At 31.8% G+C, this 25,451-nt stretch overlaps 1 long non-coding RNA gene across 1 annotated transcript; it reads left to right on the forward strand.

Annotated features, from left to right (window-relative positions):
- The first annotated feature begins 17,363 nt into the window (after nucleotides 1–17,363).
- On the forward strand, nucleotides 17,364–18,286 carry LOC128292602 (uncharacterized). Its single transcript, XR_008282587.1, has 2 exons — nucleotides 17,364–17,414; nucleotides 18,037–18,286. It is a non-coding gene; the product is annotated as an uncharacterized LOC128292602 (long non-coding RNA).
- The last annotated feature ends 7,165 nt before the right edge of the window (nucleotides 18,287–25,451 follow it).

The raw sequence follows: 25,451 nt of genomic DNA on the forward strand, positions 1-25,451 counted from the left end.
AAAATTGGAAATAGATAAAAGTTAATAGTTAAATAATGATGTAATTGAAAATCTAGACATTTCTTCATATTTTCTCAGCCAAAACGCCATAGAAGGTCTGGAGAAAGCTGGTTTTCATATTTTTACATCATGTGAGTCTAATTCTTGCTTTTTCTTGATAATTTTATGTTTTATGACTTTTACAATTAGGTCCACTTGTAGAATTCATTAGTTTTGATTTTATGAGTGAAATTGGAAGTTACCCTGGATGGATAAGGGAATTTTATGATGAATTATTATGAAATTTAAGTTCTAATTTCATATTAAGGTGGTTTTATTAAGTGATTTTGATAGGAAATGATATTTAGGACCTAATTGTGAAAAAGTTGTGAATTGAAGGTTGCTGTTGAAATTCAGAATATAAAAGGTTTTGAAATAGTTTATAATGATAAAATAAAGTGTTAATTGAGAAAAATTAGTTCAATTGATGGGTGAATTGAGTAGGGACTAAATTGTGAAAGCTGTAAATTTTGGGGTAAAAGTGCAATTTCGAAATTTGAACAGCATAAATTGTGAAGTGAAATAGAAATCAAATAAATGCTAATGAGTAGAAATATTTTATATTATAGATCAAGAATCCAAAGAAGAACGAGGAAAAGAAAAAGTTGCGGAATAGTCCCTAAATTTCAATATCTTCTACAAATTAGCGGGTAAGTTCATATGGTTGAATTTAGATGTTTATTTGTGAATGATTGAAGTTTATAATGTGTTATTATATACTGAATTTGTTGTGGGATTGTGTAGATTTTGTTAATGAAAGAATAAATGTGGAAATGCAAATTAGGAAAAGCGAGGATTGAGTACGTTAAGTATCGTGACGTGTGATGAATTGATGGATAAGACCATGGTTGTTCCATGGCAAAGTGTGAAATGTAGGTATGGTATCATCCATCTTGAGTTGTGAAATGTAGGTATGGTATTATCCATCTTGAAATGTGAAATGTAGGTATGGTATTATCAAATCCATCTTGAGTTAAGAAATGTAGGTATGGCATTTCCCATACCGAGTTGAAAAATGTAGGTATGGTATTTCAATGAGGAAAACCATACTGAGTTGTGAATCGTGGCATTGAGCAACGACGTACTCAATTTAAATAAGCCGTTTCCTAATTTGATTATAAGAAATAAAAGAGAAGTGATCCAAATGGAAGAGATTGAGTAGTTATTCTTGTTGAACTCAACTATATGAATTATTATAACAATGGTTGTGAATCCCGGAAACTTTAGTAAGTGTTTTGGTATTGTTTGGAAATATTATGTTTGGTAAGCATTACTTTTAACCTATGAACTTACTAAGCTTCAATAAGTTTACTTGTGTGTGTTTAATATTTTTATGTAGATTGACTTGAAGTGAAGTGGGTAGATCGGATCAACACAACAAAGCACACTATCCAGATCAATTCCGGTAGCTTTTGTTTTATGTTTGAAGATTTATATGGCATGTATAGAGTTTAAATGAAATGAAGTAAAGATGTTATAAACTAGTTAACAACATTTTGTACTAAAATAGTTTTTGGTTAGTAGCAGTAGTCTGAGTTTGAAAATTCACCATAAATCATAAAAATATAATTATAGGTTGAATAAAATATGAAATTAAATCTTATTGAATCTAGTTTCACATAGAAGAAACGGTGTAAGCAAAAGGCTTTCATATCAGGAGATATTTGAATTTTTGTGAGACAAGGTCAGAGTGATTTTGAACTCCCCTGTTCTGATTTGTAAAAATCATTAAAATTATAAAAATTAATTAGGAGTCATACTATATATGTATGGATTCCTTATTGAGTCTATTTTTAATAGAAATAAATGTCTTGGTTATTTTAATTCTGTACATGGAGAAATTTGGTTCGTAGTGAACAGGGGTCAGAGCAGCCGAACCCTGAAATAGGGGAGACTTCAACTAATAAACTGTACTAATTGGCCCAACCAAAAATTCTAGAAAAAAATTAGTAAGTAGATATATGAGCCTAGATTTGGGGAAAATTTACAGATTTAGATTTCGAGTTTTGTAACTCGAGATATGATTTTTTTTCATCTGTAACGCAGTTGGACAGCTTGTCTGGAAAGTGTGATATAAATTGTTTGAATTTGTTTAAGCGCTCAAATAAGTTTAGTAATGCCTCGTGCTCGACTCCGGCGACGGTCTCGGGTAAAGGGGGCGTTACATCTACAACTTCCAGAATGCCATTTGCCACAATACTGGCACTCCATTCTCTCTCGACGATCATTTCCACCACTGGCGATCGAAGTGACTCGTGTGGTCACAGGGGGTCGATCGCGATCTCGTCTAGAAAAGCCCGAAGTGTCTCTAGACCGGCCTAAGCCATCTCTAAATTTCTTTGATGACTGTGGGAAGGGCTTCCCCGAAGACCTCTTACGAAACTCCCTTGCTCCCACTTCAGCTTTTCTTTTCTCCATACTGAGCTCCTCGGCTTTGCACGCTCGCTCGACAAGAGCCACAAACTCTCGGATTTCCAAAATGCCAACATACAGCTTTATATCATCATTCAGTCCATCTTCGAAGCGTTTACACATCACAGCTTCTGAAGAAATGCATTCTCGCGCGTACCGGCTAAGCCTCACAAATTTTCGTTCATAGTCGGTAACCGACATGGAACCTTGTTTAAGTTCAAGAAATTCCTTCCGTTTTTGATCTATAAATCTCGGTGATATACTTTTTCCAAACTCGGTTTGGAAAAACTCCCAAATTACTTGCTCTCGGGGCTGTGAAGTCGAGTGCACCACCAATAGTAAGCGAATCACGTAGCAAGGAGATAGTACACTTTAGGCATTCATCGGGTGTACAAGATAGCTCATCGAGTGCGGATAGTGTTGTCCAACCAAAATTCAGCTTGCTCGGCATCGTCGCTATCCGTAGCTTTAAATTCAGTAGCCCCATGTTTTCGGATTACATCAAGCTGGGGCTTATTCGACCTTATTTGGTCGATTCTGGAGGCATTGTAGGTGCGAGGGTTGTATTAGTCGGGAATGGAGATTGTGGAACAGTAGTATTAGTTCGAATATATTGGTTGAACCAATCATTCATCACGCTATAAAAGGCTTGCCTAGCCTCATCATTCGGATTGCTAGCAATAGGTTGAGAGTCCGCGTGTGTCCCTTGTCGGAGCAGCGCCACACTCTCCACATCATCACTATCGCTTTCGGTTGGGATCGGGATCTATTACTATAAATAAACACAATTTCAGACGTCAGAAATCACCACACTATCAAATAATCACATAAAATGGCATGTATAGCTAGACCCTAACGCATTACGGTAGTCCTAGAATCGACTAAACCGTAGCTCTGATACCAATAAAATTGTAACACCCCGTACCCGAGTCCGTTACCGGAGTCGAACACAAGGTGCACACAAACTTGACTTAATCATTTGAGCATCGAAAGAGGAATTCAAGGTACTTAGCCAATATATATACTCATTAGGCATCAAAGTCGCATGTGTACAAAATCATGAATCAAACTCAACACATTAGTTAATATTCCTCTTAGCCGAATTTTCTAAGCCAAGAATAGGCATCAATATGCTTGCCTCTAACCGAATGCATGCACACCAATTTCCCTCATGTGGCGAATATGCATGTCCATGTTGAGGCCAATTATACACTTAATACCACACAAAACAGCATACATTTTACTAACTAACGCATTACATGTCGTAGCTCAATACACATCTCTCATTTACTTCATAACCAAACATCATCACAAGCAAATATACACCTTGAAATAGTATATATGTCATACCAATACATCATGTACAAACATATATACATATATATATGCTAGAGCCGAATCTCAAGTTGATTGTAACTAAACATGAACATAATTTCAAAACACAATCTTACTTTCCATGCAATGAGCATAAATCACACTTTTGGATGTACCATGGCGAATACATCACAACACCATAATTTTGGTCATGATTAAACAAAGAACTTAATGTCTTACTCAAAAATACTAAAAAGAAAGTCCAAGAGCCATCAATCCACCATCACATATATCATTAGCAAGCTTCATATTTAACATGCAATGGCATTAACACAAAATCCACCTTGGCCAAATACCATCCCCATGATATAACAAAGGTTTGAACCATGGGCTAACAAGAGCATCAAGCTATCAACTAAAAACATGCATGAATCTCATGGCACAACCTCAAACATACCTTAATCTTGATGCAAGTATAGCCAAACCTCTTCCTAATCCTCTTCCAAACCAAGCATGAAGCAAAATTCCTCCCTTCCCCTCTAGTATTTTCGGTCAAGAGAGAATGAAAAATGGATGAACAAATTTTTTCTTTTCTCTTCCTCAATACACGCAATGGGGCATGCATGAGACCATTTTTTCTTTTCCATTTCTTTATTACCCATGCTCATTAATTTATTTTTTCACCCATGATTCACCAACAAAACATGTCTATGACATGTTTTGCCCATATTCTTTGTCATGGCGGCCATCACTTGTAAAAAGAGGGTATTTGACATGCAAGGCCATTGTTTTGCATGCATGCTTTAATTAGTCATCACACATTCCCCATCATACTTTCAAAGTTTTCTACTAGGTCCTTTCTAGTGAAATTCACATTTATAACTCTAAATTAAAGCATCAAAAATGTCACACATGAGTTAACACATATTATAGGCATCAAAATAAATATCAAATTATTTTTATGCCTCTGTTTTTTTGTGGTCCCGAAACCACATTCCGACTAGGGTCGTTTTAAGGCTGTCACAAAACCGTACGCTGAGTATAAACTCAGTGGTATTTCTATAATCTGAATACTTTAAAATAATATAAATAAACATATACATTAAATCATACAAAACCTTAATCATACGACTAATCAATTTATAGACATAACATTTATAATTCATTCAATTCTTATCAAATGTTATCCCAGATAGCTTTTCACAATATTAACGCATATTACTTGAACTATAATATTGATCATTCATATTCAATTCACAAATACTCTATTCATATGTCTTCATCCATATCTCATTTCACCATTTAATATCAATCATAACACTGCTTATTTCAATAACCCTTATTAACATGACTCGAACTCGGACGGATATATGGATCCAACCAAAACACACAAGTTTAGCACTCAGTGTCTCATCGGCCATGCCGAAGTAAGTTGGTACCCAGTACCTCATCGAATTTATCCGAAGTAATAAATTGACACCCAGTGTCTTATTGACTCGAAGTCGAAGTATCCCTAAACTCTTTCAATCCTATGACATGCCAACTATATCCGACTCAGCTCGATATAGTTAATAGGGTTTCAATTCACTTTTCAAGTATAACAATATCCAATGTTCAATTTCCATAATAATCACATGTTCATATCAATTTCATCACACACCAAATCAATTCATCTCAATTGTAAACACAATAATTCTTACCTTCCATACTTACCATATACAAGAAATCAAAGTACAATAATTTTAATAATTAAATTCAGATTATAGAAATACAAACCGTAATTTCTAAGCTACTTCTCGTTGACTTTTTCCTTTCCCTTCTTAGCCGAAGTTTCTGGCACAACGTTAGCTACAGAATTGAAACAATTGAAAATCATCAATACAACACAATTTCACATTGAATATTTCAATTTATATTCAACTTTTGCCTAAATTCCAATTTAGTCCCTACACCAAGACAAACTTTATTTCTCCAAACTAATTCCATATTTTCATTCAATTTCTACTTTAGACTAATTTAAACTCTCTAATTTCACTTAAATCCATAAATTTTGAATTTTTCACAATTTAGTCCATATTACTCAAAACTTATAATTTATTTTACAATTCAATCCCTTTTTCATTTCTACCTTAAAATTCTACCAATTTAACCCCAAACATGTAAATTATCCAACATGAACAACATCTAGGAATCCACTAATTTCTAAAATTTCAACATAAATCAAGTAGTATTTTATCCTAGAATTCTAAAAACTTAAAAATTACAAGAAAATAGACTAAATTAATAAACCAATTTGAGCTTGAACCCTTGAAATCCCTAATTTTTCTCCTTATTTCCTTTCTCTTTTTCTTTCTTTCTTTTTCCCCACTATTTCGTTCTACTCTCTATTTCTTTCTATTCCTTTTCTTTTCTTTTATTTACTTTATTTTAATTAATATCATATAATAATATAATATAATAATATAATAATATTTTCTTAAATAATAAGTAAGTATATATAATTATTACAAGTATATGTATATAATTATTACACATGTCATGTCCAATACCAAACACTTGTCAATTTATGATTTAATTCTTATTTAGTCCCTTCACTTTTCTTTAGTCTATAATTCAACTTTCTTTCTATATTCAATTTAGTCCTTACACCTAATTACTCTTAATTTAAACAAATTCACCTAACCAAAACTTAATTAACTACACAACTAACTTTGTAAATATTTCTAATAAATATTTACGAATCCGTTTTACGAAAATAGAGACCCAAAAGTATACTTTCCGATACCCGTGGCTATCGGGTCGTTACACCTTTGGGAAAAGTTGTTGTAGATCTTGGGTGTGACGGGCTATCCGATTCTCAAGGGAGTGGGCAATTAATGTTAATTAGCTATTATTAAGTCGGTTTCTTTTTAGTTGTCTTTTATTTCTTTGTGGTTTTTATTTTAGGCCTGGGTTGATTTGTTTTGCTTTGGGCCTGAGTTTTTTTAGTTAATTTGTTGTATAAGTCCTTACTTTGAATTAATAAAAGTCTTTCTCCTATTTTATTCAAAAAAAATACACTAAAAAAAAGAAAATTATATTTTTGTATTTTTAATTTTAGAGTAAACTATAAAAAATAGTCACTTTTGTTTACTTCAAATTACATTTTAGTCACTTATGTTTGAAATGTTATGTTTTAGTCACTTACGTTATCGTTTTGTTACGAAGTGGCCACTCTACTGTTAAACTTCGTTACCTCCCTAATAGCGTCCAAATTAAATTTATTTAATTAAAAACTTATTTTCATTCCGGCAACTGGATATTCAAGTTGGCATTTAAAACCTATTTGAACTGTGATGTAGGACTGCCGTTAGGGAGATAATGAAGTTTAACAATAGATTGACCACTTCATAACAAAACGATAACATAAGTGACTAAAACTGTAACGCCTCAATTTTTGGGAATTCTGTGAATGTTGGCATAGGTTTAATTATGTTTGTGGGCCTCTAGAAGGCCCAAGCTTAAGATAGAACCCGGTAATTTTAGTTAATTTTTGTTCCATAAGAAAAAGGGAGTGAAATTATGAAATAGGACCTATGTGAAAATGTTTGAAAATGCTATAGGCTAAATTGAAGTGGCCAAATAAATAGGAGTGCAAAATAGGAGGATTTGCATGACAAACCTCCTATTTTACATGAAGTGGCCAGCCATCATGTTGTTGTAGACAATATGAGCACTTGATATCCATAATTTATGGTACAAATTAATACAAATTGATAATGGGTTAGGTAAATGTTCCATGATAATGGATTAGGTAAATATTCCATGATAATGGGTTAGGTAAATGTTCCATGATAATGGTTTAGGTAAATGTTCCCTGATGGGAATTTCATGTCTTTTGTATTAAAGAACTAAATGGATGAAATATGAAATTTTATTAAAAGAAAAAGGGGTGAAAAGAACAAAGTTTTGTCCATCTTTGTTCATCATAGCCTAAAGTTAGAGAAGAGAAAGGAGAGGAGAAAGCTCTTGAATGTTCGGTCACTTGGGGAAGAAAATTGAAGGTAAGTTCATGGTAGTTTGCTTCTATCTTGATGTTCATGAGTTCTTCTTGATTCTACCTTAACTCTTGAAGCATATTTTGGTTTTTAGCTGTGTTGTGAGCATTTAGTCATGAATTAAAATGAAGGAAATGGTTGTTGTTTCATGTTCTTTTGATGAAAAATGGAAGATAGGTGAAGTTGAGCCAAACAAATGAGCATGCATGTGCCTTAGATACTAAGGGGAAAAATCGGCTAACATGTTGTGCTTTAAAATGATGAAATGAAGATTATACTTAAGTAAAATCATAGATATGTGATGATTGATTGGTGATATACATGTTTAAATAACAAGCATGCAAGTAAGGTGTGAAAGAGTGATTTGGTAATAAATCTGCTTGGGACAGCAGCAGTAACGTGACTTTGGAAAATCACCATAAATTGTGGGAGATGAGTTAGAAGCTGCATAAATTATGTAATTAAATCTTAATGAGTCTAGTTTCAAATGGAATAAACGAGAACATATTTTGAATTCTGTACAATGAGAAATTTGATTCGTAATGAAGAGTGGTCAGATTAGTCAGACAGTGAAACATGGGAAACTTTAAGAAAAATCTGGTATTGATTGGACAAACCAAAAATTCTGAAAATTTTATGGATAGAAGATATATGAGTCTATTTTCAGGTAAAATTAACGGAACTTGATTTGGAGTTTCGTAGCTCTAGTTATAAATAATTTAGTGACTGTTGCTCAGGAAGACAGCTTGCAGTGAAATTATGATTATGTGGTAAACATTGACAAAAATTTGTTAATGAGTTGCTTATTGATTTCTTATAAGCTTACTATGATCTGTAGGTGTGGTTGGCCGAATATTGTAAGGGGTTAATACGTAGTTTGTATTTGAATAGTTAGATTAACTTGTTAGTAATCCAATTGTAGGCAGTTCGTGTGTGGATCTCGTCAGCATATCGTCGCAAATAGGTGTGTAACTAACACCCTCTTTCTTAGTTTGGATCGGCAAAAGTCGAAAAGCCGAAATGCTGAAAACTAGTATTTTGTAGATTTGCGAGTGTGCGAATGCTCGTGAGGTAAATCGATTAATGTTTTTGGTAGCTGCAATGTTTGGACTGCAAAGTGCATGATTTACATACCCTCGATATTTTTGGGCTTAATGGGCCAAAATTGGAATGATGGGCCAACGGCCCAATTCGATAAGAACCCTCGGTAGTGATTACATTAGTACGTGAAAGGTAGGAATATGCATGAAAAACCGTAAAATAGATAAATTCTTGAAATACCTTTAAAAGTGAAAAATTTACGCTTTACCCTAGGAGATAAATTACCAAATACCCATAAGGTTAAATTGACCTAAATGCATGTTTGATTGTTGTTATTTATTGCATGCCATGTTGTTATTATCGATGCATGGGACCGGGATATTGACGGAGGAAATTTGAAAATGGCTTGTCCACGTCTTGGAGGCTTTGCCTCAATTCTTCGATAATCGAGCGATAAGGCTACAAGCGTGGAGTGTTGGGTGGGTGGGTTGAGCTATTCCCACATGGAGTGTATGGCTGGTACGGGTGGAGTGTAGTGGTTGGTGGGTTGAGTAGTCTCCTCAAATGGGCTTGCATATGTTTCTTGATGTTGCATGTATTTTGAAATAGGCCTATGGGCCATCTTGTTATCTGAATAAGGGCTAAGGCCCGGTTATTATAATGAAAAAGGCTCGGTCCAGTACCATTGTTACTGAATGGGCTTAGGCCCAATAGGCTTGAGTGACTTGGGCTTTGAATGGGTTTTCCTTACACTGAGTTTCCCAAACTCACCTCTTTTATTTTCATCCACGCAGAAATCCCCAACCATAGTGGGCTTAGAGTCGTGAGGGAATTGGAGTGGCCACCGTTCGAAAGTTTGATTTTCTTCGGTGAACTGGACATCCTTTTATTTACGTTTGAAGTTTTGGGCTTTTAAATATAATAAGGCCGCTTAATTATTTTGATGGTTTTAATATGTATTACTAAGATAGGTAATACTTATTTTAACTGTTGAAATTGGATAGCTTTAGGCGCGTTTTCAAAAACAACAGTTGATTTCAAAATAACACGACAACAAGCAAAGCTTCCGCAATGAAAGTATTTTCCAAAATTAATCACTTTTCCTAAAAATAACTTAATCGAATCGGTTTCCTAGAAATATCCATGACGTTAAGGTGTGGCAATGGCGGTATGCATGTCTAGGATTGGATCCGAAGGAGCTTGGTATTAAGCGATCCGATGGACTCACCACCTCTTTTCCGGTTTCCTACGGTGCACTGACTTCCATTCACTTTAACCCTTAATGAATTAATCTTTTGAACATCAAATGCGATTTTACGGACTTAGAATGGAAATTTTTTTAACGTTTTGATGTGGCATGCGATCCGCCATAACTTCTGGGCCGGGTTTGGGGTGCTACAAAAACATAATATTTTAAATATAAATAATTAAAATATAATATAAAACAAATAAAATAACTATTTTTATAATTTACCCTTAATTTTATTTTCACAAGATAAAACAAGTTGATACATACAAGTCCATAGTTTGGCATAAAACCAAGACCATGAAGACTAATTAAGTTAATTAGACAAAAGAAACACAAGGAAAACAAAATCAACAAATCAGGAAGAATAATCAGCATGACAAGCATGTCACACAGACATCACCCAAAGGTAAATCTCGATTATATAAGCTGATTAAGAGTTAGTTCTCCATTATTGTTGTATTTGAAAAACGTTTTTCAAAAATATTTTTTAAAAAAAGTATATTTGAAAAGTGTGGTAGAAAACTACTGTAAAAAGTATAGTTTGTTAATTTTAATATTTTCATTACCACCAAAATTATAATTAAATGTTAAAATGTTCTTTTAAACATGATAGTAGAAAGTTTAAAATTAGTTAAGTTAAATGATATTTAAATAAGTTGATACATGAAGTATAAATTTTAAATATCTTTTAAGTAATTAATATAAATTATTTATAAAATTAATGATATATAAAATATTTTAAAATTTTAAATATAATAGTAAATTATATTTAAACAATTTAATATAATGATACATAAAATATAATTTAATTTAATTTTTATACACTTTTAAATAGTTAATATAAATAAGAGTATTTTGATATTTTGACTTTCAAACGCAAAAAATCAAAAGCACCTAAATTTCAATTTTTGCGTTTGGGTGAAAAACATTTTTTCACTATAGTTTTAGCCTCAAAAATCAAGCGTTATTTGCTTATGTGGTAGAAAAGAGCTTTTGGCTTCCCAAACGTAATTGTAGACACTCAATTTTGCCCGGGCCCAGAAATAAGTCTAAAAACAAAAATAATAAACCAAAAAGAAAAAGAAAAAAGTCCAAGTTCAGTCTAGAATTACAAATATAATTTGGCCCAATCGGAATGGCCATTACTTGAAAAGATTTAAGGTCCATCTACAAGTTTGACTCATATGGAAATATAATCTTCAATGATATGCAATCTTAGATATGATACAATCTTAGATATGATTGCAATCTTAGAAGATATGATTTTGTAATCTTAGAGATTTAATTTGTAGATACCTTTTAATTTTAACCGTTGATGTAATTGACCTGTACCGTTGGATTTGAGGACGTTCAACTATAAATAGAGGCCTCTCCCTTCATTGTAAACACACTGGAGTTTTGGGAAACAATAAAAATTTTTGAGAGCTTTCACTCAAATTTCTCTCCCTCTTACGTTCTTATTTTCTACGGTTTGTTCTTATTTTATTCTTTGTTCATCTTCGTTTTCAACCTTTTTATTTTGATTTAATCCATGTTTCCGGATTATTTTTTTATATATTTTAATTTTTTAATAATTTTAGTATCGTATCAAACTCTTTTATTTTTAATAATTTTTTAGTATTACTCTTAGTAAATTATTTTTAAATTTTACTCAAATCATTATTTTTAAAAAATATATTTCATTTAATTGTCATATTTTATCCAAAAGTTTTCTAAAATGAAGCAATATTTTTCGTATTTAGGAATTCGGGAAATAGTGCCCTAACATGCTAGGTTGCGATTTCCCGTTTGTCTAAATGCCTAAAGCATCCTTCTAAATAGCTTTTGTAAATCACGAGATGATTTCAGTTACGAGAGTTTAAGAATATCGTGTCCTATCATACTGGATGTGATGTTTGTATTCTTTCGGAGCTAAAGAATCTCGATTTTTTAACTTAAATAATTCCGGTTTTAAAAAAGGGATCCTATTTTTAAATCCTTTCAAATTTTTGACATTAAGACAGAAAACTATTCAATTTGGTACCAATTTTAGGTGTTGTGAGGGTGCTAATCCTTCCTCGTATGTAACCGACTCCCAAACCTGTTTTCTTAATTTTCGTAGACCAAAACGTTTTATAAGGTGATCCAATCACACCTAAAAAGGTTGGTGGCGACTCCCGTTTTCGTTTTTCAAAAGTCGATCCCTATTTTTCAAACATCCCTTTAAAAAATGGTTTCGACAGTAATGAAGGATGAGGGCTAATAGAGATCTAAACTTAAATGTAGATACACTAATTATAATGAAAAAGTCCAACAATTATTTGACAAGTAATTCGACACTCATGGGTGTTAATGGTCTTTAATAATATAATAATTACATTTTTTGTACTTACTAGGAACCTTAGGCTTAAAAAATTTTAGGGTTGAATAAGATATAAAACAACTTGACACCTGTGAGTGTTAAAGTAACCCTAAAAAGAACTTATTTTGAATAATAATTTTAAATATATCTATTTTAATACCTAACTAATTTTGCTTTATTCAAATAAAAATGATTAATATAAATTATCTAACATATAAAAAAATTAATGTTTTTCTTGACATCATCGATTAAATTGGATAATAAAATAATAGTGTAAGTATCAAATTAAAATAAAATAAAAATAGTTACCAAAAAAAAAGGTATAGCTTGAGAGTCAACGTGAGCATTAAGCCATTATAAAATTATAATAGTTGAATACATACTTTTGTTCCTAAAGTACACCATTTAATCTCTAATGTTTTCATTGGTGAGATCCTTTGGGCATTAAAAAAAAATTAGTTGGTGTTAGATTTGTAAAATAAATCTAAAATAAAAATTAATAAATTAGGATCTGTCATGTCAAATCATTAAGAATAAATTAAGAATAAAACTAGATGCGGAAGCGTACCTAAATCTATGAATTCCTTGAAGTTTTACCGGATCTTGGGGAGTGATCTTCCAAAATAGCACACAAGAAATTCAGAGAATATCTGCTCTTTCTTTCCTAATGATGGGATATTAGAAAAGATATCTTGTTGTGTAATTTGGGGACCATAATTCTAATATTTATAACATTGGAATATTAGTTCTAATCAAATTCTAATTAGCCCATCATTAATTAGAATTTGATTAGAACTCAATTACTAGAGTATCTACACATATTAGACCTATACTTTATAATTACATATTTGATTAAAACCCAATAAAATTTTACTAATTACTCTATAATTACATGTCTATATTTTCCATATTTTCCAACAATCTCTCACTTGGACCACATATATATACTAATTACTCTATAATTACATATCATTATATAACTTTATGAGCTCAAAATTTTACTTTCATATCCAAAAGGTATTCCGAACAATCTCGTCCATTAATTATGTTAACATAGAACCAAGGCGACTTTCGTTACATATATTGTAACTAAATCCATCAATGATCACGTATATTAACACAACCAAATGACATAGATCAAGTATGGATGTGTAGCATAGAAATTAAATGCAATATGATCTAAACATGTCTATTTCCAACTGGTCCTCTTTAGTGAAATCAAACCTTACCAAAATCAGAATGTGAATAAACCAAATAAACTTTATTTCTGCAGAAAATAAACTTAATATCTTTAAACTGAAATAACTAAAAATGTGTCTATAACATAAAAGCATTTAGAAGTACAAACTCCCACTAAAACCAAATATCCTTAAATGATATTACACCCATATGAGTAATGTCCTCATGAAAAACCTTGGGTGTAGTCCCTTAATAAGCAGATCCGCAATCATAGAGTTTTTCCTAATATGCTTTATAGACACCTAATAACTCTGAACGTTTACTTTAACAACCAGGAACTTAAAGTCTATGTGTTTTGACTTTGATGTGCTCTTGTTGCTACTGGAATAAAAGACTACAATTTGTTTTCACAATTTGCACCTTAGTGACAAAATCTTGTATCCATATTCCATCAAAAAATCGGAGTCTATATACCTGATGATCTCTAACTGATTAGACCTACGATATGTGAGCTTGTAATCTTTTGTTCTCTGAAAATACCTTATAACCTTCTTAGATGCTATCCAATGGTCCAAACCAGGGTTGCTTAAAATATCTGCCTAACATCCCAATAGTGTACACAATATTCCAATATATACAAACCTAAACATACATTAGACTTTCTACTGCTAAAGTGTAAAAAATCTAATGCATTTTTTTGTAATATCAAAATCATTCTTAAGGCATTGATTGAGGCTATACTTATTATTGACAAGCATTATGTCTGTAGCGACTTAAAATTTTTCTTTGGTCGCTAATTGGGGTGTTTGATTGAAAGTTTAAAGACCGAGGTTTGATTTTAAAAAGGGAGTTGCCACCGATCTTTTTTCTAGGTGCGATCGGACACCTTATAAAATTTTTTTTTAAACAAAAATAAGGCCGAATTTAGGTCTACGTTAAAAGCCAGAGAAAAAATAGGGTCCGATAGTCGGTTAAGCACGGGGAAGGTATTAGCACCCCCGTGACGCCCAAAATTGGTATCTTTATTAAACTCGTGTTGTCTTGATTTTCAAAAGTACGAATTCAATTTGACATTTAATCGTGATCCACTTGAAAAATGAGAATTTTTAGTTTCTTTGGTTTTTGAGTAGGTCATATCGTTTTAACACAAGTCGATTGATGCTCACCCAACATAGCGATGAAATCGATGACGTAATGTTAAATCGGTACGTTGCCTTGCTTATTGAAATTAAAAGAACATGAATAAAAAGATCTTTAAAGTAGTGAATAACAAAATGATATAAAATGGGTCGGAGACAAGAGCTAGAAATATATCGAAGCATATAACAAATATGACGATAATATTAAAAACAATAACAATGCATGCGAGATTAAACGTAATAATAGTATCAAACATGAAAAAACAATGAATATATATATAATAATGATATTAAGAGTATATACGTAATACATATATATATATATATATATATATATATGTATATATATATAAATAGTAATAGTGTTAGCAATATACTATATAAAATATTTGAAATATACATAACGTAGTAAAAATATATATAACCAAGAATGTTAAAGTATATACATAATAATATATAAAATAAATAAATATTGAAGAATGTATGTACATAATATATGAGAAATATATATATATATATATATATATATATATAATAAGTAAAAATTTTAACATAGTATTCAAATATATACATGATATATAAAAGATATAATATTAAAAATATATACACACGTAATATATAAAAATGCATATATAATATAACGTTAGAATATTTACATAATATATACATAGTAAAAAAATGATGTAAAAACCTATTAACAATATTACATAAATACATACCTATATATATATTAAAGATATATACATATATAATAAAACATATACCTAGATTAATAATAATAATAATAAGGGTAATATAAAAATATATACATGAAATAGTATAAAAATATATATATAACTAATAATATTTAAATAAAATAAAATAAAAATAAAATATACATGATATATATATAAACATATACGATATATATATATATTAGAAATGATAATAATATGAAAAACATTAATACAATACATAAATACGTATATGTATATACACATAATGATGTTGGAAATATGCAATGGTATTATACATAAAATAGTATAAAAGATAAATAACTAATAATATTAAAATATTTACATAATATATACATATTAGGAATAAAAACGACTAATAACAATGCTACATAAGTGTATACATAAATACATTTAATACATATACATATATATTAAAAATTATACACTAAGATATAATAATAATGATAATAATAATATTGAAATATAAAAGCAAATATAATAAAGATATTAAAATAAAGTAATAAAGTAACACCATCTATAAATATGCATATACATATACGTACATAATAAAATATACACTACTACATATAATAAATACAATAAATATAATATATAGAGATTATAATTAATAATGATAATAAAAAACAGAAAATAATACAAGTAATTTGAAAATAAAACAGTAGACTAACACAAAAGGGACTAAATCGAACGTAAAAACAAAATTTTGGGGCGAATTCAAAAAAGAAATAAAGAAAAAGGATCAAAATGCCACGTGCGCATAATCTAGGAGGACCAAAACAGTAAATATTCCTTCCCATTAAAACACAGCATATCAGTGGGGACTGAATTGAAAAGCGTTAAAACTTCGGGGCCAAATTAAAAACATGAAAGATTTAATTACAAAATATTAAAAAGCGGAGGGGTTAATGTAACATTCCGAAATAGGGCCTAAACGGAACAGTGGTTGCGAAACCACAAATTCAGGGTAAAAAAATAAAATAAAATAAAAAATATTTTATTATTATTTTGAGGTTCATGGTATGATTACATGATTGTGTGAAAATTTCGTGATAAAATTCTATGCATAAAGTGCTTAAATTGAGGTTAGGGACTAAATCGAATAATTTGCAAAACTTGCATTCTAGAAGTTTTAGTATGAAATTATTTTGGAATATTAATTAGGAGATCTTAAATGGTAATTTGACCAATTTTAAGTTCATGGACAAAATTAGGACATGGAAGGAATTTTTAAAAGTTTAGTAAGGAGGGCATTTTGGTCATTTGGTTATTAACATTAATAAAAGGTAAAAAGATGATAAAATTGTATCATCTTCTTCAAGTTACCAGCAGAACCTTACCTCTCTCCATAGCTGGGGTTTCTTCAACTTTCAAGCTTCATAGTAAGTGATTCCAAGCCCGCTTTTAATGATCTTTACGTTTTTGAAGTCCCTGACTCGATAAAGCTTATGCTAGCAATAATTTAAGTTAGGAATCAAATTTGGAAAAATACCCATAGGTGAAATTTATGTATTTTGATGTTTTATGATGGAATATGAGGTTTTAAATTATGTTAGACAACTTGTGCTACTTGGTTTTAAGTGAAAACGAGTAAAAGGCTTAATCGGTAAAAATACCTAATAGTCATAAGTACATGTTAGTGTGTGAATTTGATGTTGCCCTAGAAGGAAAAATGATCAGCATGTCATAAAACATAAGAAAATAGGATGAAGTTTAATTTACGAGCCTTGGGGCAAAAGTGCAAATATGTGAAAGTTTAGGGCAAAATGTAATTTTTCCAAAGTTTGAGTAAAGGGTTGTTTTGATAAATGTTGATATTAAATAAGCTAAATTTGCTATTATAGATCAAGAAGAGCGAAATTCGAGAGTAGATCGGGAAAAGAAAAGTAAAGGACTAAATTGTAAAGTTTAGTCACATTTTGTATCGAGGTAAGTTTACAGAAATAAATGCAATATTCTTTTATTTTACATTATTGTTGTCAATTTCCAGCATTTATGTATTTATGTTATGAAAATATTTAAAGTCGAATTTAAGGTGAAGTGACGGAGGAAAAGTGTTAGAAAGCCGGTTGAACCCTAGGAATATTAGGATATTAGGGTTGACAGACGTAACGAAATGAGCCATGTAAGTCCATATTAGAAATATGGCTCTGGAGACAGGATTGAGCCATGTAAGTCCATATTATATATGGCATTGGAGACAGGAATAATTCATGTAAGTCCATGTCAAAGACATGGCATTGGCAGGATATTGATAGACAGGAACGACCCTAGTATCCTTAGTATTCCGAGTGGTTCAACGGGTCAGGATACGAGTTAAATTACAGTGAATTAACAGCAAAGGAAAAGTAGATTATAGTTATGAAAAAGGAAAGGTCAGGTAAGAAAGAAGGTAAGGGAATAAAGAAGAAGATAGAAATTGAGAAGTAAAGAAATTTATGATGTTAAATGATATTATGCATAATTATCCATTATGTTGAATGTTGTGATTTATTTGCTTGTAAGCTTACTAAGCCTAGTGCTTAATCTCTTTATTTTCTTCTTCTTATAGTACTTATCTAGTCACTCGGGGATCGAAGGAAATGTCGGAGGCCGATCACACTATCAAAGAAATAACTCGGTATAACTAGACGTTTTGTTTTGGGTATGGCATGTATAGAAACTTAGCTACTTTTGGTATAAAATGAATAATGAATGATGTGTAAATACTTGCTAGTGATTAGCTAAGAAAATAGCTGATGATATACATGTTTATTAATATGTATGATTGAATGATGATTATCACATGAAAATTATGAAAATGTGAAAGTAACCTAAAACAGATTCAAGTAATGAAATGATGTAACTTTGAAAAATAACTAAAATTGTAGAAACATAGTTTGAAGATGAATAATATATGAAATTAAAGCTTATTATGTATATTTTCTTATGGAATAAGCAAAACAGGTAAAAGTATTATATTTTATGATATATCTAAGTTTTAGTGAAACAGGGTCGAGCGATTTCTGGATCCCTGTTTCAACTTTGGAAATTCACCATAAATTGTACAAAACTAATTAGAAGGTATAATTTATATGGTTAGAATGCTTGTTGAATATAGTTTTGAGAGAAACAAATGACTTAGTCATATGAATTTTGTACAGGAAGAAAAATGGTTTGTAGTAAGAAGAGGTCAGTGCAGTCGAGTTTTGAAACAGGGGAAACTTTAACTAATAAACTGTACTAATTGGATAAGTCAAAAATTCTAGAAAAAAATTAGTAGATATATATATGAGTCTAGTTTCATGAAAAATTTACGGATCTTAATTTCGAGTTTTGAAACTCGAGAAATTAATTTTTAAGTAACCATGACGCAGAAAAATAGTTTATTCCGAAAATTAAAATAAGTGATTTAGAGTTGTTTAAAAGGTAAGATAAGTTTAGTAACACCTCAAGCTTGACTCCGGTGATGGTTTCGGGCGTGGGGGCGTTACATTTATTGGTATCAGAGCAGGTTTAGTCGGTTCTCGGAACAGCTAGTGTGAGAAAAGTCTAGCTATACATGCCATACTTGTATTTTGATAGTGTGACGACTCGACGATTTTTAAATATTTTGTTTTATTGTAATGGATCCCGAGTGAGCTGGTGATGATGATGTAGAAAGTAATGCGCTTTGCTCCGTAGAAGGGTAGCGCCATCCGAGAATAGGCCATGAATGATTAATCAGGGAGGAGTGACTCGAGAAGCTCTCTTCCAAGCTTTAAATGATTTGTTTGCCGAGTTCGTTCGTACGAATCCGGCAGTTAGACCTCCACCCCCTCATGATTCTCAGGCTACCCATGTAGCTCAAGCTCCCCCAATCACAAGTACAGTGATAAGAGAAAAGCCACCAGTTGATAGAATCAGGAAACAAGGCGAAAGAGTTCGAGCAACAAAAGATGATGATGCGAAAGAGCGAATTTTGGTTAGAAAATACTATCGAGTCTTTGATGAGTTATCTTGTACACCCGAGGAATGTATGGAATGTGTAGTATCACTTCTTAGAGACTCAGCCTACTACTGGTGGAAGACACTTGTATCAGTTGTACCAAAGGAGAGGGTCACTTGGGATTTCTTTCAGGAGGAATTTCGTAAAAAGTACATCAGTCAGAGGTTTATTGACCAGAAGAGAAAGGAATTCCTGGAATTGAAACAAGGTAATATGACGGATCGATGAGATTGTGCTTAAATTATCGGCAACTTAACAAGGTAACAGTAAAGAACAAGTATCCATTGCCTAGAATTGATGATCTGTTTGATCAATTGAAGGAGCTCTGTGTTTTCAAGATAGATTTGAGATCCGGATATTATCGGTTGTGAGTTAAAGAGTCGATGTCTTGAAGACGCTTCCGGACTAGGTATGGTCATTATGAGTTCCTTGTGATGCCATTTGACTTGACTAATGCTCCTGCCATTTTCATGGACTTAATGAACCGAATTTTTAGACCGTACTTGGATAGTTTGTAGTTTTGTTTATTGATGATATCTTGATTTATTCTCATGATGAGACTGAGCATGCAGAGTATTTGAGAACAGTTTTACAGATTCTGAAAGATAATCAATTGTATGTCAAGTTCAGCAAAAGTGAGTCTTGGTTACGAAGTTGGTTTTCTTGGACATATTGTTTCGTGAAGGTATTAAGGTTGATCCGAGCAAGATTTCAGCCATTGTTGATTGGAAGCTTCCTAGAAATGTATCAAAAGTTAAAAGTTTTCTTGGTCTTACCGGATATTATAGGCGATTTGTAGAGGATTTTCCATGATAGCTACCCACGACAAGATTGTCATGAAAGGATGTCAAGTTTGAATGGATGAGAAGTGTCAACGAGTTTTGACAAGTTAAAAGCATTGTTGACTAAAGCTCTGCTTTAGTGCAACTAGAACCGGTAAGGAGTTTGTGATTCTGATGATGCGTCCATGAATGGACTTGGTTGTGTACTTATGCAGAAAGGAAGATAATTGCTTATGCCTCTAGACAACTAAAGCCACATGAGAAGAACTATCCGACACATGATTTAGAGCTAGCTGCCATTGTTTTTGCAATCAAGATTTGGAGACATCATTTGTACGGTGAGAAGTGCCACATATTCACCGATCACAAAAGTTTGAAATATTTGATGACTCAAAAGATTTGAATTTGAGGCAAAGAAGATGGTTAGAGTTGATTAAAGATTATGAGCTAGTGATCGATTATCACCTGTAAGGCAAACGTTGTTGCTTGATGCTTTGAGTAGAAATCTTTATTTGCATTAAGAGCTTTGAACACTAGTCTAGCCTTATCAGATGATGGTTTTATCTTAGCTGAGTTGAGAGCTAAACCGATGTTTCTTGAAGAAATTTGTGAAGCTCAAAAAAAAATGACAGTGAGTTGTTAACCAAAAGAGATCAGTGCGAGTCGGATGTAGAGTCGATTTTCGGATCGATTCGACGGTTGTTTGATGTTCCGAGACAGGTATGCATACCAAGAATGATGAGCTTATTCGAAAGATTTTACAGGAAGCACATAGTAGTTCTTTGTCTATTCATCCAGGTAGTATAAAGATGTATAATGATTTAAAAAAAATGTACTGGTGGGTAGGAATGAAAAGGGACATTTCAGAGTTTGTTTTTAGATGTTTGATCTGTCAGCAGGTAAAGGTCGAACATCAGGTACCTTCAGGTTTATTGCAGCCTGTGCTAGTCCCTGAGTGGAAATGGGATCGAGTTACTATGGATTTTGTGACAGGATTGCCGTTTACACCGAGAAAGAAAGATGCAGTATAGGTTGTGATTGATAAGTTAACGAAGTCGGCTCATTTTATCCCAGTTCGTATGGATTATTCACTTGACAAGTTGGCCGAGTTGTATATGTCAAAGATAGTCAAACTACACAAGGTACCATTATCGATCATTTTAGACAGAGATCCAAGATTTACTTCACGGTTTTGGAAGAAATTACAGAAGGCTTTGGGCACAAAGTTGAGTTTTAGTACAGCTTTCCACCCTCAAACCGACGGTCGGTCGAGAGAGCTATTCGTACTTGAAGATATGCTTAGATGTTGTGTCTTTGGAATTTCAAGGCGCTTGGGAAAAATATTTACCATTAGTAGAGTTTGCCTACAATAATAGTTATCAATCGAGTTTGAAGATGGCACCTTATGAAGCTTTGTATGGACGTAAATGCCGCACACCTTTATATTGGATGAGCTTAAAGAAAGCCGATTCTGGGTTGATCTAGTTAAAGAAACGGAAGAAAAAGTGAAAGTTATCGAAATTGTTTAAAAGCGACTTCGCATGCATGTAAGTCGATGCGATTTAAAAAGAAAAGAGATCGAATATCAAGTTGGTGACAAAGTTTTTTTGAAAGTATCCCCGTGGAAGAAAGTTCTCAGATTTGGCAAGAAAGGCAAACTAAGTCCACGTTTTATTGGACCGTTTGAAGTGATTGAGAGAGTCAGACCATTAGCATATCGGTTAGCTTTACCGATTGAGTTAGAGAAGATTCATCATGTATTTCATGTGTCTATGCTACATCGTTATCGTTCAGATCCGTCACATGTGATTTCTCAAACAGAGGTTGAGATTCACGAGACATGACTTACGGTGAAGAACCCAGAAAGATTCTAGCTCGAGAGGTAAAGCAATTAAGGAACAAAAGTATTGTACTTGTGAAAGTACTATGGAATAGACATGGGGTAGACGAGGCTACATGGGAACCCGAAGAGGCTATGCGAAAACAGTACCCATATCTCTTCACAGTAAGATTTTGGACGAAAATCCCTAAAGGGGGAGAAATGTAACATTCAAAATAGGGCCTAAGCGGAACAAAGGTTGCGAAACCACAAATTGTAGTAAAAAATAAAATAAAATAAAAATATTTTATTATTATTTTGAGGTTCATGGTATGATTACATGATTGTGTGAAAATTTCGTGATAAAATTCTATGCATAAAGTGCTTAAATTGAGGTTAGGGACTAAATCGAATAATTTGCAAAACTTGCATTCTAGAAGTTTTAGTATGAAATTATTTTGGAATATTAATTAGGAGATCTTAAATGGTAATTTGACCAATTTTAAGTTCATGGACAAAATTAGGACATGGAAGGAATTTTGAAAGTTTAGTAAGGAGGGCATTTTGGTCATTTGGTTATTAACATTAATAAAAGGTAAAAAGATGATAAAATTGTATCATCTTCTTCAAGTTACCAGCAGAACCTTACCTCTCTCCATAGCTGGGGTTTCTTCAGCTTTCAAGCTTCATAGTAAGTGATTCCAAGCCCGCTTTTAATGATCTTTACGTTTTTGAAGTCCCGGTAGCTCGATAAAGCTTATGCTAGCAATAATTTAAGTTAGGAATCAAATTTGGAAAAATACCCATAGGTGAAATTTATGTATTTTGATGTTTTATGATGGAATATGAGGTTTTAAATTATGTTAGACAACTTGTGCTACTTGGTTTTAAGTGAAAACGAGTAAAAGGCTTAATCGGTAAAAATACCTAATAATCATAAGTACATGTTAGTGTGTGAATTTGATGTTGCCATAGAAGGAAAAATGATCAGCATGTCATAAAACATAAGAAAATAGGATGAAGTTTAATTTACGAGCCTTGGGGCAAAAGTGCAAATATGTGAAAGTTTAGGGGCAAAATGTAATTTTTCCAAAGTTTGAGTAAAGGGTTGTTTTGATAAATGTTGATATTAAATAAGCTAAATTTGCTATTATAGATCAAGAAGAGCGAAATTCGAGAGTAGATCGGGAAAAGAAAAAGTAAAGGACTAAATTGTAAAGTTTAGTCACATTTTGTATCGAGGTAAGTTTACAGTAAATAAATGCAATATTCTTTTATTTTACATTATTATTGTCAATTTCAGCATTTATATATTTATGTTATGAAAATATTTAAAGTCGAATTTAAGGTGAAGTGACAGAGGAAAAGTGTTAGAAAGCCCGGTTGAACCCTAGGAATGTTAGGATATTAGGGTTGACAGACGTAATGAAATGAGCCATGTAAGTCCATATTAGAAATATGGCTCGAGAGACAGGATTGAGCCATGTAAGTCCATATTATATATGGCATTGGAGACAGAATAATTCATGTAAGTCCATGTCAAAGACATGGCATTGGCGAGATATTGATAGACAGAAGCGACCCTAGTATCCTTAGTATTCCGAGTGGTTCAACGGGTCAGGATACGAGTTAAATTACAGTGAATTAACAGCAAAGGAAAAGTAGATTATAGTTATGAAAAGGAAAGGTCGGGTAAGAAAGAAGGTAAGGAATAAAGAAGAAGATAGAAATTGAGAAGTAAAGAAATTTATGATGTTAGATGATATTATGCATAATTATCCATTATGTTGAATGTTGTGATTTATTTGCTTGTAAGCTTACTAAGCCTAGTGCTTAATCTCTTTATTTTCTTCTTCTTATAGTACTTATCTAGTCACTCGGGATCGAAGGAAATGTCGGAGGCCGATCACACTATCAAAGAAATAACTCAGATAACTAGACGTTTTGTTTTGGGTATGGCATGTATAGAAACTTAGCTACTTTTGGTATAAAATGAATAATGAATGATGTGTAAATACTTGCTAGTGATTAGCTAAGAAAATAGCTGATGATATACATGTTTATTAATATGTATGATTGAATGATGATTATCACATGAAAATTATGAAAATGTGAAAGTAACCTAAAACAGATTCAAGTAACAGAAATGATGTAACTTTGAAAAATAACTAAAAATTGTAGAAACATAGTTTGAAGATGAATAATATATGAAATTAAAGCTTATTATGTATATTTTCTTATGGAATAAGCAAAACAGGTAAAAGTATTATATTTTATGATATATCTAAGTTTTAGTGAAACAGGGTCAGAGCGATTTCTGGATCCCCTGTTTCAACTTTGGAAATTCACCATAAATTGTACAAAACTAATTAGAAGGTATAATTTATATGGTTAGAATGCTTGTTGAATATAGTTTTGAGAGAAACAAATGACTTAGTCATATGAATTTTGTACAGGAAGAAAAATGGTTCGTAGTAAGAAGAGGTCAGTGCAGTCGAGTTTTGAAACAGGGGAAACTTTAACTAATAAACTGTACTAATTGGATAAGTCAAAATTCTAGAAAAAATTAGTAGATATATATATGAGTCTAGTTTCATGAAAAATTTACGGATCTTAATTTCGAGTTTTGAAACTCGAGAAATTAATTTTAAGTAACCATGACGCAGAAAAACAGTTTATTCGAAAATTAAAATAAGTGATTTAGAGTTGTTTAAAAGGTAAGATAAGTTTAGTAACACCTCAAGCTTGACTCCGGTGATGGTTTCGGGCGTGGGGGCGTTACAGTTAAACGCGCAAATAACCCCTCCATTAAAAAACACGCGAATCCTAAGTGGGTAGGGTCGGGTCGTACCTGAATCTATGAATTCCTTAAAGTTTTACCGAATCTTGAGGATTTGATCTTCCAAATTAGCACGCAAAAAATTTAGAGAATATTTGTTATTTCTTTGCTAATGATGGGATATTAGAAAAGATATCTTGTTGTGTAATTTGGAAACCATAACCCTAAGATTTATAACCTTGGCATATTAGTTCTAATCAAATTCTAATTAGCCTATCATTAATTAGAATTTGATTTAATTAGAATTTGATTAGAACTCAATTACTAGAGTATCTACACATATTTGACCTAATATAAATATTATAAATTTTAATAAAAATATTAAAAACTGTAAAAAAGTATTACAAATTATAAAAAATTATATGATACATGATAAGAAAATTTTAATCTTGTAACTTAGGGTGTGTTTGATAAATTGAGAAATTAAGTGCTGAATTTTTACTGCTAATTTATAAGTGCTGAATTTTTATTAAAAATTGTTTGGTAAATTAGTAAACATAAATATGGAATATAATTATGTTGTTTGATAAAAGTAAATATTGGTTTTAAATTATTATTT

This window comes from Gossypium arboreum, chromosome 5 (assembly GCF_025698485.1).
Source record: "Gossypium arboreum isolate Shixiya-1 chromosome 5, ASM2569848v2, whole genome shotgun sequence".
NCBI classification, from domain to species: Eukaryota; Viridiplantae; Streptophyta; class Magnoliopsida; order Malvales; family Malvaceae; genus Gossypium; species Gossypium arboreum.